This window comes from Arachis stenosperma, chromosome 1 (assembly GCF_014773155.1).
Source record: "Arachis stenosperma cultivar V10309 chromosome 1, arast.V10309.gnm1.PFL2, whole genome shotgun sequence".
Taxonomy (NCBI): domain Eukaryota; kingdom Viridiplantae; phylum Streptophyta; class Magnoliopsida; order Fabales; family Fabaceae; genus Arachis; species Arachis stenosperma.
In genome coordinates, this window is record NC_080377.1 from 122,662,014 (window position 1) to 122,679,658 (window position 17,645).

Sequence of the window (17,645 nt, forward strand, 5' to 3'; positions counted from 1 at the left end):
GCTTTGGACTTTCCGACCTCTTTGAGGATTTTCTTCTATCTTTTCCACATGACTAAGCCCTTCAGTGGGCTAAATAACAAGCAGCAATGGGTGTCTTTCCGAGCCATTCAAGGTCGGAGGATTTTCACCCTCTTCGACAAATCCTTCCACGATTTCAAAAATTATTTTTTCAAAGTGCAAGCTGTAGAGGGTCACCACCCCTTTTTCTTGGATGAGAATTCTTCCCCTCGCTTTCCCCTCTATTGATTGAAGGCCTCCCCTTGTGAGAAGTACGGTCTGGACGACCTAGACGAGGTGGAGGCGGCCATTGTGGGGTTTTTCCGAGAAGTGTGGGGGAGGGCCCCATACTTGGATACTAGAAAATTCTTCCAGGGATTGCCGACTTTTGTTCGGTCGCAACTAGGTAGCTTATATATATATGTATATATATTTCTTACTTCCGATTTGTATCTTCTGACTTTGAGGTTTTGACGACTTGTTGTTTTTGCTAATTGTGACTTTTGCATATATGGCAAGGAAGAATGCTCAAGAATCTTACCAAAGAGTTCAGGAGGCTAAGGCAAGATCTCGGGCTAGAACTGGTGGCACCAGGGCGATCGTCTCTCCTCCTCCTCCTCCTCAGATCGTGGGGACTCCTTCCCAGCCTATTGTGATTTCTTCTTCAGCTTTGTCTCGGCCGCTCCCCTCCGCCCAACTTCTTTCTGAGCCAGAGAAGAAGAAGCGCAAGACTTTAGAGTCTGGCTCTTCTTTTGATGGTGGGGTTAAGGCGGATGCTCTTGCATTCGTCCGAAAGAACATCTATCCTCATATAAGTATGGATGATGTTTCTGTTCGGAACCACCTTACCACTCTGGCTGAGGAGAGTTTCAGGGCGGCATGTGTTTGTGGCAAGCTTTTGGATATTTTTGAGAAGACTCCTCTCAGCTCTTTGGGGTTAACCTCGAAGGTTGAAGAGCTGGAGGGAAGGCTTCTTTCTTATCAAGAGCATGAGAGGGAGTTGAAGGAGGAGGTCGCCAAGCTGAGGGCGGAGAGAGATAGCCTTCGGGAGAAGGAGAGTAAGTTGCAAGCCTAATGCAACATGGAGGCGGGTTTGAGGAAAACAGCACAGGAGAGTTATCAGAGTTTATTTCAAGATCTTGTGTCTGTGAGGAAGGATTTGCTGAATTCTCAAAATGCGTATGCCGAGTTGGAGGACTCTATTGCTGATGGCGCCGAGGAGGCTTGGAGGATTTTCAAGGAGCAGGTCGGAGTCATTGCTCCTGACTTGGATCTTTCTCCTTTAGATCCGGACAAAGTCGTTATTGATGGCGCTATTGTGGATCCTCCTGCCCCCGTAATCGTTTTTGAGTCAGAATTGAAGACTTGGGGGCAGAGGATTATTGAGTCCCCTCCTCGTTCTAAGGATGCTCCGAGCTCTTCCGTTGTTCCTCCGACTTCCTCTTCATCTCCTGTGGTTGCCTCTCTTCCCGGTCCTGGTGGCGCTCTTCCTGACTCTGGTGGTGGTGATCCGTCTATTCCTCTGCAGAAATAACTTTATATGGCTATATGGGGGCTCGGCCTGTGAGTCCCCCCTTTTTTAAACTCTTTATATCTTGTTTGTTGGTGGTGTTTGAACAATTTCTTTTGGCCTTTTAAGGCCGTAAACAAAATATTTAAAAATACCCTTTTTTAATAAGGGTTTTAAATTAACAAAATAAATACCCTTTTTTGGATAAAGGGTTTAAGTTACCTTATGCGTGTATGCTTTTCTGATTTTGATTTTTCGAAGTCCCCTTAATCTTTTTCTGAAAACCTTTCCCTTTGGCTTGTCTGTTTTTCTGAGCCTTTTTATTTAAGGACTTTAGGACAGCCTTTAAACTTTTTCCTAGGTTTTTTCAATCTCTTTTTTGTTATTCCTTATACTCAACTTTGCTTTATTGAGTTCTTATGACTTAGGTTATTTTTGCGATGCGTTTTTCTTCTACTCGGTTCTTCACTCCGATTTACGGGTCAAAGTGTTTCCGAGTTTTTACTATCGACTTATATAACCTCTTTACACCGACTTGTACCTCGTCATTTTATCCTGACGACCATCTAGATCGGTTCATGGGATTTTCACGTTTTGTCGAGCTTAAGTCGGCGCGTTTCGTAGAAAGACTTAGAAAATAGAAATGAGTTTATAAGAGATATTGTAAATGAAAAAAGATCTTTATTGATTGGGGAGGTACCTTCTTGCTACTAAGGGTTTTTAATAACCTATTTTCCCTTAGCCTCTACTACGATGCCTCGTTAAAAACCCTTCTCCAGAAAAAACCCTTTGATTTTGGGAAAAAATCATGAAGTTGGGAAAAGAGTACATCAGGGAGTAGAGTTCGCTTTTTAACTGTAGTACCTTTTCATATTACAAGCATGCCACGACCTTGGGAACTCAGTGTCGTTCAGGTCGGTCACTTTATAATAACCTTTTCCTAAGACTTCATTGACTTTGTATGGTCCCTTCCAATTAGCAGCGAGTTTTCCTTCCCCTGATTTGTTGACTCCAATGTCGTTTCTGATTAAGACCAAGTCATTTGGGGCAAATGTTCTTCGAATGACTTTTTTGTTGTACCTTGTAGTCATCCTTTGCTTCAATGCTGCTTCTCTTATCTGGGCATCTTCTCGGACTTCGGGGAGCAAGTCGAGCTCCTCTTTGTGCCCCTGTATGTTTCCGATCTCGTCATGGAGAATTACCCTTGGGCTTTGTTCATTGATTTCTATTGGTATCATTGCTTCTACGCCATAGACTAGTCGGAAGGGCGTTTCTCCAGTGGCGGATTGGGGCGTTGTCCTGTAAGCCCATAGCACTTGGGGGAGCTCTTCGGCCCAGGCTCCTTTTGCCTCTTGTAATCTTCTTTTTAGCCCTGCCAGTATGACTTTGTTGGCTGCCTCGGCCTGCCCATTAGCTTGTGAGTGTTCCACCGAGGTGAATTGGTGTTTTATTTTCATACTGGCTACTAGGCTTCTGAAGGTAGAATCGGTGAATTGGGTTCCATTGTCTGTAGTAATGGAATAAGGTATCCCATATCTTGTGATGATATTTTTGTAGAGGAACCTCTGACTTCTTTGAGCGGTGATGGTGGCTAATGGTTCTGCTTCTATCCATTTTGTGAAGTAATCTATTCCCACGATCAGGTATTTGACTTGTCCTGACGTTTGGGGAAAAGGACCTAACAAATCCATTCCCCATTTTGCAAAGGGCCATGGAGAAGTGATACTGATGAGCTCCTCTGGGGGAGCCACGTGGAAATTTGCATGCATCTGACATGGTTGGCACTTTTTCACAAATTCTGTGGCATCTTTCTGCAAGGTCGGCCAGTAGAATCCAGCTCTAATTACTTTCCTGGCTAGTGACCTTGCTCCGAGATGATTTCTGCAGATTCCACTGTGGATTTCCTCTAACACCTCGGTGGTTTTTGAGGTCGGTACGCACTTTAACAGTGGTGTTGATATCCCCTTTCTGTAGAGAATATTTCTCACCAAAGTGTAATGTTGTGCTTCCCTCCGGATTTTCCTGGCCTCTTTTTCCTCTTTTGGAAGGATGTCAAATTTTATGTATTCGACCAAGGGGTTTATCCATCCGAGGTTTAAACCGACTACCTCAAGGACTTCTTGTTTGTCTTTTATTTTTACCACTGAGGGTTCCTGGAGGGTTTCTTGGATCAGGCTTCTGTTGTTCCCTCCCGGTTTGGTACTTGCTAACTTGGATAGGGCGTCCGCTCTGCTGTTTAGATCCCGAGTTATGTGTTTAACCTCGGTTTCTGCAAAGCGCCCAAGGTGCTCCAGAGTTTTCTCCAAGTACCTCTTCATATTTGGGTCCTTTGCCTGATACTCTCCGCTTATCTGGGAGGTCACCACTTGTGAGTCGCTGTATATCATCACCTTTGTAGCACCGACTTCTTCTGCCAGCTTTAATCCATCAATCAAGGCTTCATACTCTGCCTGATTATTTGAAGCTGGGAATTCAAATTTTAGGGAAACCTCTATCTGGGTTCCTCTTTCATCTACCAATATTATGCCTGCACCGTTTCCTGTTTTGTTGGAGGATCCATCTACATAGAGTTCCCATGTAGTTGGTTTTTCCTCCTGATCCCCTGCGTATTCTGCAATGAAATCGGTGAGGCATTGGGCTTTAATCGCCGTCTGAGTTTCGTATCTTAAGTCGAACTCGGAAAGCTCTATTGCCCATTGAACCATTCTCCCTGCAACATCCGTCTTTTGGAGGATTTGCTTCATGGGTTGGTTCGTACGGACTCTTATTGTGTGAGCTTGAAAGTAAGGCCGTAGCCTTCGTGAGACTATTACTAAGGAGTAGGCAAACTTCTCTAGTTTGTGGTACCTTAGCTCAGGGCCTTGTAGAACTTTGATGATGAAATATACTGGATGTTGTCCGACCTCATCTTCTCTTATCAGGGCTGATGAGACAGCCTTGTCTGCTACAGATAAGTATAGGACGAGGTCTTTTCCAGATACGGGTCGGGTCAGAATAGGAGGTTGGCTTAAGAACTTTTTGAACTCCTGGAACGCCTCCTCGCATTCAGGGGTCCATTCAAACTGACATCCCTTTCTCAATAAGGAGAACAGTGGAAGGGATTTTAGTGCTGATCCTGCCAAAAATCTGGAGAGGGCTGCAAGTCGGCCATTCAGCTGCTGGACCTCTCTCAAACAAGTTGGGCTTTTCATCTCTAGGATGGCTCTACACTTATCGCGATTGGCTTCGATCCCTCTTTGTGTTAGCATAAATCCTAGAAATTTTCCTGCCTCCACCGCGAAGGCGCACTTTGCGGGATTTAGTCTCATCCCGTGCAGCCTTATAGTGTCAAAGACTTGTGAGAGATCTGCCAAGAGGTCAACTTCTTTCTTGGTCTTTACCAGCATGTCGTCGACGTATACTTTCATTAGGCTCCCAAGGTGAGAGGCAAACACCTTATTCATCAACCTTTGGTATGTGGCTCCTGCATTTTTCAATCCGAATGGCATGACCACGTAGCAGAAATTGGCTCTGGGTGTGATGAATGATGTCTTCTCCTGGTCTGGCTCATACATTGGGATTTGATTATATCCCGAGTAGGCGTCCATGAATGATAAGTATTGATACCCCGAGCTGGAGTCCACTAGGGTATCAATACTTGGCAGTGGATAAGGGTCCTTGGGACATGCCTTATTTAAGTCGGTATAGTCGACACACATTCTCCATTTGCCATTCTGTTTTTTTACTAGCACTACATTGGCTAGCCATGTTGGGTACTTGACTTCTCTGATGAAGCCAGCTTCCAGGAGCGCCTGCACTTGTTCTTCTACTATTAGGGCTCGTTCTGGGCCGAGCTTGCGTCTTCTTTGTTGTACAGGTCGGGATCCCGGATAAACCGAGAGCTTGTGGGACATGAGCTCGGGGTCTATCCCAGGCATGTCAGAGGCTTTCCAGGCGAAGAGGTCGGAGTTATCTCTTAGGAGCTTAGTCAATTCTTGTTTTAGGGTTTCCCCTAGGTTGGCTCCTATATGAGTATTTTTTCCTTCCTCTTTACCGACTTGTATCTCCTCGATTTTTTCTCCCGGTTGTGGTTGCAGCTCTTCTCTGGCCCTTGCACCGCCGAGCTCTATTGTGTGAACTTCTCTGCCCTTTCCTCTCAGATTTAGGCTTTCATTGTAGTATTTCCTTGCCAACTTTTGGTCTCCCCTTACCGTTGCTATCCCCGCTGAAGTCGGGAATTTCATGCAAAGGTGGGGAGTGGATACCACTGCTCCGAGTCGATTAAGGGTAGCTCTGCCGATTAAAGCGTTATATGCTGACCTCACATCAATGACTATGAAGTCTATACTCAGAGTCTTTGATTTTTTCCCTTTTCCAAAGGTGGTGTGGAGGGGCAAAAATCCCAGTGGTTTTATTGGCGAGTCACCTAATCCATACAAGGTGTCGGGGTAGGCTCTTAATTCTTTCTCATCCAACCCTAGTTTGTCAAAAGCGGGCTTAAAAAGGATGTCCGCTGAGCTTCCTTGGTCTACTAGGGTTCTGTGGAGATGGGCATTCGCCAGGATCATAGTTATTACTACTGGATCATCGTGTCCAGGGATTATTCCTTGCCCATCTTCTTTTGTGAATGAAATGGTAGGGAGGTCGGATGACTCTTCTCCGACCTGGTAGACTCTTTTGAGATGTCTTTTGCGAGAGAATTTGGTGAGTCCCCCTCCCGCGAACCCTCCTAAGATCATATGAATATGTCTCTCTGGAGTCTACGGCGGTGGGTCTCTTCTATCCATATCGTCTCGCTTTCTCTTTCCATGACCGTCCGACCTTTCTATGAGATATCTATCAAGCCAACCTTCTCTAGCCAGCTTTTCTATCACATTTTTAAGGTCGTAACAGTCGTTTGTGGAGTGACCATATATTTTATGGTACTCACAGTAGTCGCTGCGGCTCCCCCCTTTTTTATTTTTAATGGGTCTAGGGGGTGGCAGTCTTTCAGTGTTACAAATCTCTCTGTATACGTCCACTATAGAAACTTTCAGAGGAGTATAAGAGTGGTATTTTCTTGGTCTCTCGAGACCGAGTTCCTCCTTTTTCTTGGTTTTCCTTTCCCTCTCTTTTGTTGAGGGAGGGAGCCCAGGTCGCCAACTCAGGTCTCTCAGCTTAGCGTTTTCCTCCATATTGATGTACTTTTCAGCTCTTTCCTGTACATCACTTAGAGAAACGGGGTGTCTTTTAGATATGGACTGTGAGAAGGGACCTTCTCTGAGTCCATTGACTAACCCCATTATGACTGCCTCTGTGGGCAGGTCTTGAATCTCTAAACATGCTTTGTTGAACCTTTCCATATAGGCTCGTAAGGATTCTCCGACCTCCTGTTTCATTCCCAGGAGGCTCGGTGCATGTTTCACTTTGTCTTTCTGGATAGAGAACCTCATCAAAAACTTCCTTGAGAGGTCTTCAAAACTGGTAACCGACCTCGGGGGGAGGCTGTCGAACCACTTCATCGCTGCTTTCGATAGAGTGGTCGGGAAAGCTTTGCATCGCGTAGCGTCGGAAGCATCAGCTAGGTACATCCGACTTTTGAAATTGCTCAGGTGATGCTTTGGATCCGTGGTTCCGTCATAGAGGTCCATATCGGGGCTTTTGAAGTTCCTCGAAACTTTTGCCCTCATTATGTCCTCGTTGAAAGGATCCTCCCCTCCTAAGGGCGACTCTTCTCGTTCGTCACGGGAGTTGCGACCTTTGAGGGAGGATTCTAACTTTAAGAGTTTTCTTTCTAACTCTTTTCGTCGTTCCATCTCCTCTTCTAGGTTCTTTTCAGTTTCCTTTTGTCACTCCTGTTCTTGTTCTAACTGTTCCAGGCGACTGTGGACTAATCCCATGAGTTCAGTTACATGGGATGGTCCCTCTTTCTCTTACTCGCGCCCTTCTGAAGAGTTTACCTTCGGGTTTTTTACTTCGGAGGTACCTTCCCTGTGTTGATCATTAGTTCCCTGGTGGAGGGTGAAGTTTGCATCATTATTGCCTGTGTCCAGATTCTCTTGTTCAGAATCTGTCTCCACATGACCCTCTTCGGGGAATCTGTCCGCCATTAGTGGTCGATCTCTCGGGTCCCCGGCAATGGCGCCAATGTTACGGTGGGTAACCGGAGATTGATGGGCTAAATGGCGTTGGTTGGCCCAAATGTGTGAAGGAGGAGGATTCCGAATGGGTCTGCAACTCGGGGGCCTCCGTCCGACTTGTTTCTGTGAGGAGATGGGGGTGGTACCTGTAAAGACACTCCGATGCCTAAGTTAGCAAGAGTGAGAGCAGGTCTAGAGAGTATTGGACTTAGAGATACCTGAGGGGTGTCAGTGTATTTATAGTGGTGAACCAATAACCACCGTTGGAGTAGTGCCATATTTTTAGGGTGATAACCGTCCCATTATCTTAGGGAGGTTAGGATATGGCTCGTAGAAGTGGTTAGAAAGATTCTAGGGGCAGTTACTCATTTAAATGAGTGCTTATCCGCCAGCTAACCCTCGTGCCCGACTTCTTTAGAACAAGTCGTAGTGAGTACCGACTTCATAGGATGAAGATTGGTACTGGTGAGGCCCAACCCTTTGGATTAGGTCTTTTGCTTGATCTTGGGCCTTTATTATTGGACCAGGGTATGAACAAGAACCTAATTTTGAAATCACTGAAGTGATATAGTCATTATACTCTTTTGTTAGACCATCAGTTATAGCTTGTATATGGTCATTATCATGCATCTGATATACAATTACTTGTAGTGAATCCATAAACTTTCTAATTTTCATAGACCCCACTTTTTTCACTGATTTTAGCTGGGACTTGAGGCTTTGAACTCAAGTCTTGAAAGTGGTTGAAAAGAAATTGTTGGATGGCCCAAGTCTCACATAATTTAGTGCATTGCATAATTTTGTTCTTTTTTTAAAATACTTAAGCAATCGCTAAACATATAAGAATAAAATATTTAAATTATATTCATCTTTGCTAATAGTGAAACTCAATTTAAAATAACAAATTTGACCATAATCGGTTATAAATTATATAGATTACTGTAAGGGATGAAAATTAATTTTAACAATTAATAATTTTGTTTGGCCAAATAACAATTCTAAATTCTAATAAATTCTGAGACAATTTTTAAGCATTTGCAGAAAATTAAGAGAACACTAAAAAGAACGATATATTTTGTTATGGGACAAGTTGATGACATAAAGCCAAATAAATCTAAAAAGTGATAATTGAATAGAAATTAACGTAAAAATAAAAACAATTAAAATATTATTAACAGAACAAATTAAAATATACATCAGTATGACAAATATGAATAAGCTAAAATTAGACTAAAGCTAGAAACCAAGCGTACGGATTTTACAGTTTCATCACACTAAGATAGTAAGATGAATTAAAAAAGAAAGTAGTTGGCTCGAGTTTGTTTGAGAAACACTGGCAAAGAAAATTGTCAAAGAATAATATAGTACTTGGCAAAAGAGTTGAATCCAACACGTTGATGCCTACGTGGCCTTCTTCCACGTTCTGCTTCTTCCTTTGATAACAGTTTCAGAGCTTTGTACTAAAATTTTTGGTGCTCCGCTTTATTATTCGTTCTTCCCCTTTTGAAGATCTTGTTCCTTTTTCTCTCTTCAGTTGACCATTTTTCCGTCAAAGCCTTCCAAGTAATTTCAAAGCTCTCACTGAATCTCCTTGCAACTCGATGAATCTCATCCCTTTGAGGGTACATGAATCCATAAGAGAACAAAAGCCTCATATCGTTTGCAAATTCATCAGGCCCTGAATACACAAATTTGTGCAGCTTTGACTCTATTTCCTCAAACCCTATTGGCTTCAACATCACACTCTCACAGTTGTTACCAAGAATCCCTAACTTCTTGGGATCCAGAGTCTTATTGAAAGCCCAGCCATCTCTTCCAACCATGAAGCGCTTCAAGATCACCCAGCACTGCATCTTTTGATAACGATCCATTCTCTGCTCGTTCAGAACAACCTTCATCTCCTCTTCCTTCTTCGTGTTCTTGGAGTCAAGCACCTTAGAACAGGTTCTTGGGTGTTCTTCCTCATCCATCTTCTTGTTCTTGGAGTCAAGCACCTTAGAACCGGTTCTTGGGATTCTTGAACATGCATTGTGGTGTTCTTCCTCATCCATCTTCTTGTTCTTCGAGTGAAGCACCTTAGAACCGGTTCTTGGAATTCTTGAACATGCATTGTGGTGTTCTTCCTCTTCATCCTTCTTGTGCTTCACGTTAGAACCGGTTCTTGGGATTCTTGAACATGCATTGTGGTGTTCTTCCTCATCCATCTTCTTGTTCTTCGAGTGAAGCACCTTAGAACCGATTCTTGGGATTCTTGAACATGCATTGTGGTGTTCTTGGTGTTCTTGCACAGAAGATTTTGTGGAAACAGAAAATTCAGAAGTTGCCAATTTTCTTCTCTTTCTGCCTCCGCGAGAATCAGCACCATCATCGTCCTTCTTCTGTTTGCACTGTGCATCAGTTGACAAGGTTCTAGAAACTTCAGCATTGCTCTTTCCCACTACATTACACGAGTATTCAGTAGTGCTGCAATGCTGATCTTTCTTCGTCTTCTCGCCGCATGAATCAGAAGCCATAAATTCTGGTCCACGCTTTTCAGTATCAGCATCATGCTTTAGTTTGCACTCTTCAGATGACACGATTCTTGAACGCGGCAAACGAAGCTTAATTATGAGTCTCTTTCTTGGAACAATCTCTGCCTCTGCCATTGAAAAGCTTGGTTGTTGATGTTTCGAGTGAACAAGGGTTTCAAGATTCGATCTTTGATAGGATTAATTACGGAAAGAAGAAACAAACAAGTTCGTGGGGGTACAATCACTACTACAATGTGATATAATATAGGACTAATTAAAAGGGTTTGCTTTACCGTTACTGGTTTACTTACAAAACAAGGCAAAATAACATAGGAGACATTATGTATATTCTTTTGGACTTTGATAGTTCTTGTTTAATATGCTTTGTTTGAGTTAACTTCTATTTTTTTGAGTTATCTTATTTTGAAGAGTTATAAAAATGTAATAATTTTATGTTTGGATATATTATGTAAAAATTTTTTTTATTTATTAATTATATTTAGGTATAATAATATAAAAATATTTTTTTATTTATTTATTATGTAAAAATTATCTTTCTTTTAAGAAAAAAGATTTTTTTAAAAAGTTATAAATTATAATTTTTTAAAAAATATGTTTTTTTTTATTTTTTAGTGCTATTATTTTTATTATTAAAAATTTTTTAAACACACTAAAAAAAAATTTTTATTAAGATAATGACACCAAAATAAGTATTTTATCTCTGTATTTTAAAATTTTAAAATAATAAATAAAATAAAAAATTTAAGTTATACGAAAAGATTATCTATACAAATATGTAATTGATTTGATTTGTGAATCAATTATCTAATTAAAAATAAAACAAAACATGAAATAAGTTTGATTTTGAAAGCCCATGAAATTCTAAAACTGAGTTCATTTGTATTTAACTAATGAAAAAAAAAAAAAGTGTTCTTTGACGATGGTAGATTGGTAGTCCAGTGGCTATAAAACCCATAGTTCTAAAAATTAAACCATATCGATCGATTCAATTGGATTAATTAGGAGCTGGTCATTTAGCTGATTCGGTTAAGGTATAAAACTGTTCTAAAAAATATTGATTAAAAAATTGGTCAAATCGATATAAAAATGTCAAAAATAAATCAGTACAATTTTAGTCTCTAAAGTATAGGTTAAAAAAATTTTTCATTCCCAACCTTTTTTCATACAAAATCGTTCCTACAGTTTAAAATCAAGTTTTAAAATCGTCCTTTTAAATTAAATATTAAAATTTTAAATTAAATTACCCATAACAAAAAAATTATAAAATAAAAAAATAAGACAAAGAAAGTGTTTATGCTCTTGCAAAGGGCAAGAAAAGAAGGAGAAAGTAGAAGGGAAGAAGAAGTTGTTCACGATCCACCTCTGCCTCCGTTTCCGCCACTTCCGTAAGATTTTGGTCCCTAAGGTAAGGACGATTTTAAAATCAGGTTAAAATCTTGGGAACGATTTTATATGCAAAAGGTTAATAACAAAAAAAAAAATTAACTTATACATTAGGCACCAAAACCGTACTTTAACTCTAAATTCAATTTGGACAGAAATTGAGGATAAAAACATTATTTTTACCCAACTAAATAACATCCGAATGCATTGTATGAAACACGGACAAACACTCCAAGAACAAGACAGGAAGTCAGGAACCATGGCCACAACGTACGCCGGCCAAAATTCTTATTACATGCAAAGTCCAACTGATGTTTTCTATGCATCCAGCTACAATGTTGAGAATGTTTATACCCATCATCACAATATCCTTAATATAGCTATATATTCCTTTAACACCATCTCCCCAACTTCTCAATATTAATCGAGTTCGCTACATATATCTATATATAAGACTATAACTATCCTTGATTACATCAGAGAGAATGAGTGATATGGAGCGAAGATTTAATAGAGAAAGCAAAGGTGGTGTGAGCCTACAAAAGAGGATGATAGAGACGCGGCAAAAGGCAGAACCAGCACCGGACCTCACGGATTTCATGAACGACATGTTTTTTGGGGCTGCTGACATTTACAAGAAGAACTATGACTTCACTGGTGGTAGCAGTGTTGTTTTGGATGATGAGGACGATGTTGGGTTTGATGATAGCACAAGAAGCAACAGTGCGAGGTTGACTCAAGAGTGGTTACAAGAGGCGTGAAGGATCGTGTCTTCTTCTCCCACAAGGTCTGATTCGCCACATCGCTGCCTTTCTGGCTCTCCGAGGTTTGCATCGCCTTCCAACAATAATTCACAACCGGGCGCATCTCTTATTCCTTCCTTGGATCCCACCAGAGATAATAATCTCTCAAGAACTAGGTCTGCAAGAAGGTAATATAATGCTAATATTAACGTCAATGGTTATAATAGTTTTGGTATAAAGATACTAGCAAAAACATAGCTACACCAAAAATGCCAATAGATCAATACTTTTTATTGATATTATTGAGTATACTACACATTTGTGAAATTTTCTAGAATTCTGATGATCTTGTTTCATAAAAATAAATATGTAGATATTATGATGGAAAAAACATCAAAGGAGATACAGATAAAGCTTTTAAAGACACATGGATCCTATGTAAACTTTTCTTAACGACCAAATCTTCTTGCCCATTTATATACATAATTCAGATGCTCTATTATTTTGAATATATAATGTGACAACACACCTTTGTATCTTATATAATCACCTTGTAAATTGCCCACTACACAAATTTTACAAAACAGCATTGCAAATTAGACACAAATCATCACAAGTTCTAGTCATTGTTCTCATTGGCTAATAATCTGAGACCAAGAACGAAAGCCTCATTCAAAAGCTAATCACCCACTACACAAATTTTACAAAACAGCATTGCAAATTAGACACAAATCTAATAATTAAGTCCACATCTACTACTAAAGAGGAAACTAAAGCAAAATATATTTTCATGACAGCACAACAAGGTAAGAATTGGACACACCGAATATCAATACACATTTTAGACTTTTAGGAACAAAAGCAAGTGAAACAAATAAAGCTTCTCAATCTCAGTTCTTTCACAAGCAACATTTCTCCTATGATATGCTGAACTTTATCGCCTTAATTTTAACCTATTACACATGGAATATTAATAATTCTTCATAACTGATACTGATTTGAAACTTATTTTAAGCTGCTCCTCTTCCTCCATTATCTACTTTGCGAGTTGGTTAGTTCTTAGTCCCTCCCTCTCTTCAAGTCAGGTATCCAAATTGTTTCCTTTCCAAATTTGCAACCCAACATTCCTCACTTATCAAATTGAGCAAGTCAAATTGAAATATAGCTATTTGACCCATTCACGAAGTGCCTATATAATTAACCAAGTACAGTTTTTCTCATATCTGTTTCTTTACTAATTCAATATACAAACAACAAACACAATCTATTTACACAGCAAAGGAAAAAGCTGTGATCCTATCATCACTGTGTTCTCTTTATGATCCTATCAAATTCAAAGCATTAGGATGGAGAATTCAGAAACACAGAACTCAGAAACACATCATAATGCAGCAGCCAGAACAACAATTCTCCATTCAATGAGATAGATAATCAGAACAACAATTCTCCATTCAATTCATACAAATTAATTAAGTCCTAACCAATCAAAAAGTGAGCCACAGTGAACTTACAGCAGGATCCATTGAAATGAAGAGTTCAATCCTGAGAGATTTTAAAATCTGCACATTTTCATCTTTCCTGAAACTGGGTTATGCAATGGTTCAAAAAGCACATCCAAAACTAAAGGTTCAGTTTGAAAAAAATAGAAGAAAACTCAGAAGTCAGAAGTTCTTTGACAGAACAAAACAGAACAAATCAACAAAATAGAAAAAACCCAGATAACAAAACTCAGGAGAAAACTTAGAACTCAGAATATACTAATGGCAGAACCAAGGGCAAGGAGGAGGCTTACCTCAATCGATGAGCTCCGGCGAGCCACCGACGAAAGAAGAAGAGAATCGAAAATGAGAGATACTCCGGCGGGAAGAATGGGAGGTCGAGGCAGAGAGACAGAGTCGCGAATCAAAGTGAAGACTCGAAGAGGCAGAGGTCCGACGAACCACCGGTGAGCTCCGGCGAGAGGCAGAGGAGAAGAACTGTTGACGGTGGCGTACAGAGGAGAACTCCAGCGGCGAAGACTAGAGGTTTTGAAATTAATTTGATTTTGGTTCTGCTTAATTAGGTTTTGAAATTAATTGGTTCGATTTTTTATTAAAATTTATGTTTAGAATTTAATATAACAATATTTTTATTGACCATTTAGCATCATGATAAAAAGCATTGTTGATTATTGGATAATTACGAGAATGTGAAACAGGTTTAGAGGAGGGGAAGGGGTGAGCAACGAGATACTAACAAAATCAGCTAAACACAGTCGCAACAAATCAGACACCTTTACTAATCATTCTTGGGAGGAGGACGGATCCCCTGCTGCGGAAGTCCGCAGATGGTTCTCCAACATCCTCAAGCCCACACCCACGCCAGCATCTTCAGCGGAGGTCCCGCTTCCAAACGGAACCAACCTCCCCTGCACCTCAGCCGCAGGGGATCCAATCCCCTTCCCGCCCAACCTTCAAGTCTACTCCTGCGGAGTCTCTGCCTCTGTCTCCGCCAAGGAATCTCGTTGAGTCTGCTCACCGGAGAACCATATCGTCTTCAACTTGCTCGCTGGAGAAGATCGCGTCCAGGTATGTCGCAAAAGGAGATGAAGTGAGCCAGCAGGAAGATGATAATTATAGCCTCAACAGTTTCCTCAAAGAGCAGAGGGATCTGTTCAAGAAAATCTCTAGCGGAGAGATCCATGCAAATGCCAAAGTCATTCTTTCTTGGCCTTCGAACAGTTAAGACCGAAAAGGGGATTTACATTAATTAATATTATTAATATTATTATTAATATTATTAATATTAATAAATGGTTACTAACCGTTTTGTACCATTTGGTTGAAGGGACACAACTTTTTAAGGATTGTGTATGTTCAAAACATAGTGTCTATTGGCTAAAGGGACACAACTCTTTAAGAGTTGTATATGTTCAAAACATTGTATCTATTGGTAATAAAAATGACACAACCATTTGTATACGTAACTAATCATAATTGCTACGTGCAATATGTATAAATAAGTCCTTATCCACTATTTCAGATATGAAGTACTAAGCGTACAATACACTACTATTAAGAGATTTTTTTGTTCAAGGGAGTTGAGAATTTCTTACTATTGCTAATTAAGAAATTCTTAGGTTTCATTGTATCCTGGGAGAGTATTGTCATCAACCCTATAGTAACTAAGTATGGGGACAAATATCTCTCTAAAGAAAGCGATCTAATCGTGCCTTGAAACCACTACACAAATATAAGATTTTGTCATCTTCTCATACCATATACACAACAATTTTAGAGAGATACTTCTTGAAGATGGCACAAGATCAAAACACTATGTTCAAGGTCATGAATCAAGAGTTTGTCAAATTAGATCGCTTTGATGGAACGAACTTCAACCGTTGGAAAGATAAGATGATGTTTCTTCTTTCAGTTTTCAATCTTGCATATGTGATTGACCCAAAGACTACACCAATTGCCGATGCCGCTGAAAATTCCACACCGGAAGAGAAAGAAAAGATTGTTCAATTGAAAAAGAAACGTGATGAAGATACTTTTGCATGTCGAGGTCATATTCTCAATACTTTATCCGACCGACTCTATGATCTCTACATGTCAATTCAATCACCATTAGAGATTTGGAAATCTCTGGAAGAAAAGTACAATACCGAACGATAAGGAACAGATAAGTTTATTATGATGAAATATTTTGAATTTATTATGAATGATACTATGCCTGTCATGGATCAAATTCATGAATTACAAATCCTTGTAAGTAGACTTCGTGATCTACAAGTGGTGATCCCTGAATCATTACAAGTTGGAGCAATTATTTCAAAATTGCCTTCATCTTGGAATGGTTATAGGAAGAAACTTTTACATCTTGGTGAAGACTTCACAATTGAGAAATTACTAAGGCATATACGTATAGAGGAGGAAACTCGAAAACGTGATGCTGTGTATCTTTCTCAAAGTTCTAAAGTGAATCATATTGGTGAAAACAACACCAATAAGAAGAAAAGAAAGTTCTCTAAAGATTCAAAGCAAGATAAGAAGAGACAAAGAGAGTGTTATCATTGTCACAAGAAAGGACACTATATCAAAGAATGTAGACTTCTGAAAAGGGAAGCACCAAAGACCAACTTAGTGGAAGAGAAGGATCTAATTGCTATGGTTGTAGAAAAAGTACAAAACATGCATATTGGCATGATTACCGAAGTCAACATAGCAACACAAGGAAAATCACTTGAGTGGTGGTTAGATTCTGGGGCTACTGTTCACGTTTGCAATGATCGCAACCAATTCAAAACATATGAAGAAGTGAACAATAGAGAAGTCTTGATGGGCAATGACAACTCAGCCAAAGTTTGTGGTCAAGGAAGTGTGGAATTAAATTTTACATCTGGAAAGAAATTAAGTTTAATAAATGTACTTCATGTTCCAGATTTGAGAAAAAATTTAGTTTCTGTTAGTCTCTTGTGTAAGAAAGGATTCAAAGTTGTAATGGAATCCGATAAAGTGATCTTGCTTAAGAATGATGTATTCATAGGAAAATGATATTGTACTGAAGGCATGTTTAAACTTAGTATTAATAAAGTGAATGTTTCCTTGTATGTTGTTGATTCTTGTGATTTATGGCATAGTAGATTAGCACACTTAAATTACAAATCAATTGAATATATGCAAAAGAATAACTATATTGATCTTAGTAACAAGGATTTTAATAAGAAATGTGATATTTGCATACAATCCAAAATTACTAAGAAACCTTTTCCTAAGGTTGAAAGAAATACACATTTATTAGAATTGATTCATAGTGATATTTGTGAGCTAAATGGCAATATTACTAGAGGAGGAAAAAGATACTTTATAACCTTCATTGATGATTGTTCTAGATTTACTTATGTGTATTTGCTTAGAAATAAAGATGAAGCTTTTGAAATGTTTAAGAAATATAAAATGGAAGTAGAAAATATGCATGATAAGAAAATAAAAGTTCTTCGTAGTGATCGAGGTGGAGAATATTTTTCTAATGAATTTGATCACTTTTGTGAATTACATGGTATTGTGCATGAATCTTCCGCTCCATATACTCCGCAACAAAATGGTTTGGCGGAAAGAAAGAACCGTACCTTAGTGGATATGGTTAATTCAATGTTACTAAATGCGAAATTGCCTTACAATTTGTGGGGTGAAGCATTATTGACATCATGTCATATCCATAATAGGATACCATCAAGACATAGAAAGGTTTCTCCTTATGAAATTTGGAAAGGAAGGAAACCTAATTTAAATTATCTTAAAGTGTGGGGGTGTTTAGCCTTTTATCGAGTTCCTAATCAAAAGAGAACCAAATTGGGGCCAAGAGCCATAAAAGGCACTTTTATAGGATATGCTCAAAATTC

General features: G+C 39.5%; 1 long non-coding RNA gene across 1 annotated transcript; it reads right to left on the reverse strand.

Annotated features, from left to right (window-relative positions):
- Window positions 1–11,709: 11,709 nt before the first annotated feature.
- On the reverse strand, window positions 11,710–14,993 carry LOC130945688 (uncharacterized). Its single transcript, XR_009072208.1, has 3 exons — window positions 14,055–14,993; window positions 13,774–13,846; window positions 11,710–12,440 (listed from the first exon to the last, which is right to left on the reverse strand). It is a non-coding gene; the product is annotated as an uncharacterized LOC130945688 (long non-coding RNA).
- Window positions 14,994–17,645: the final 2,652 nt, after the last annotated feature.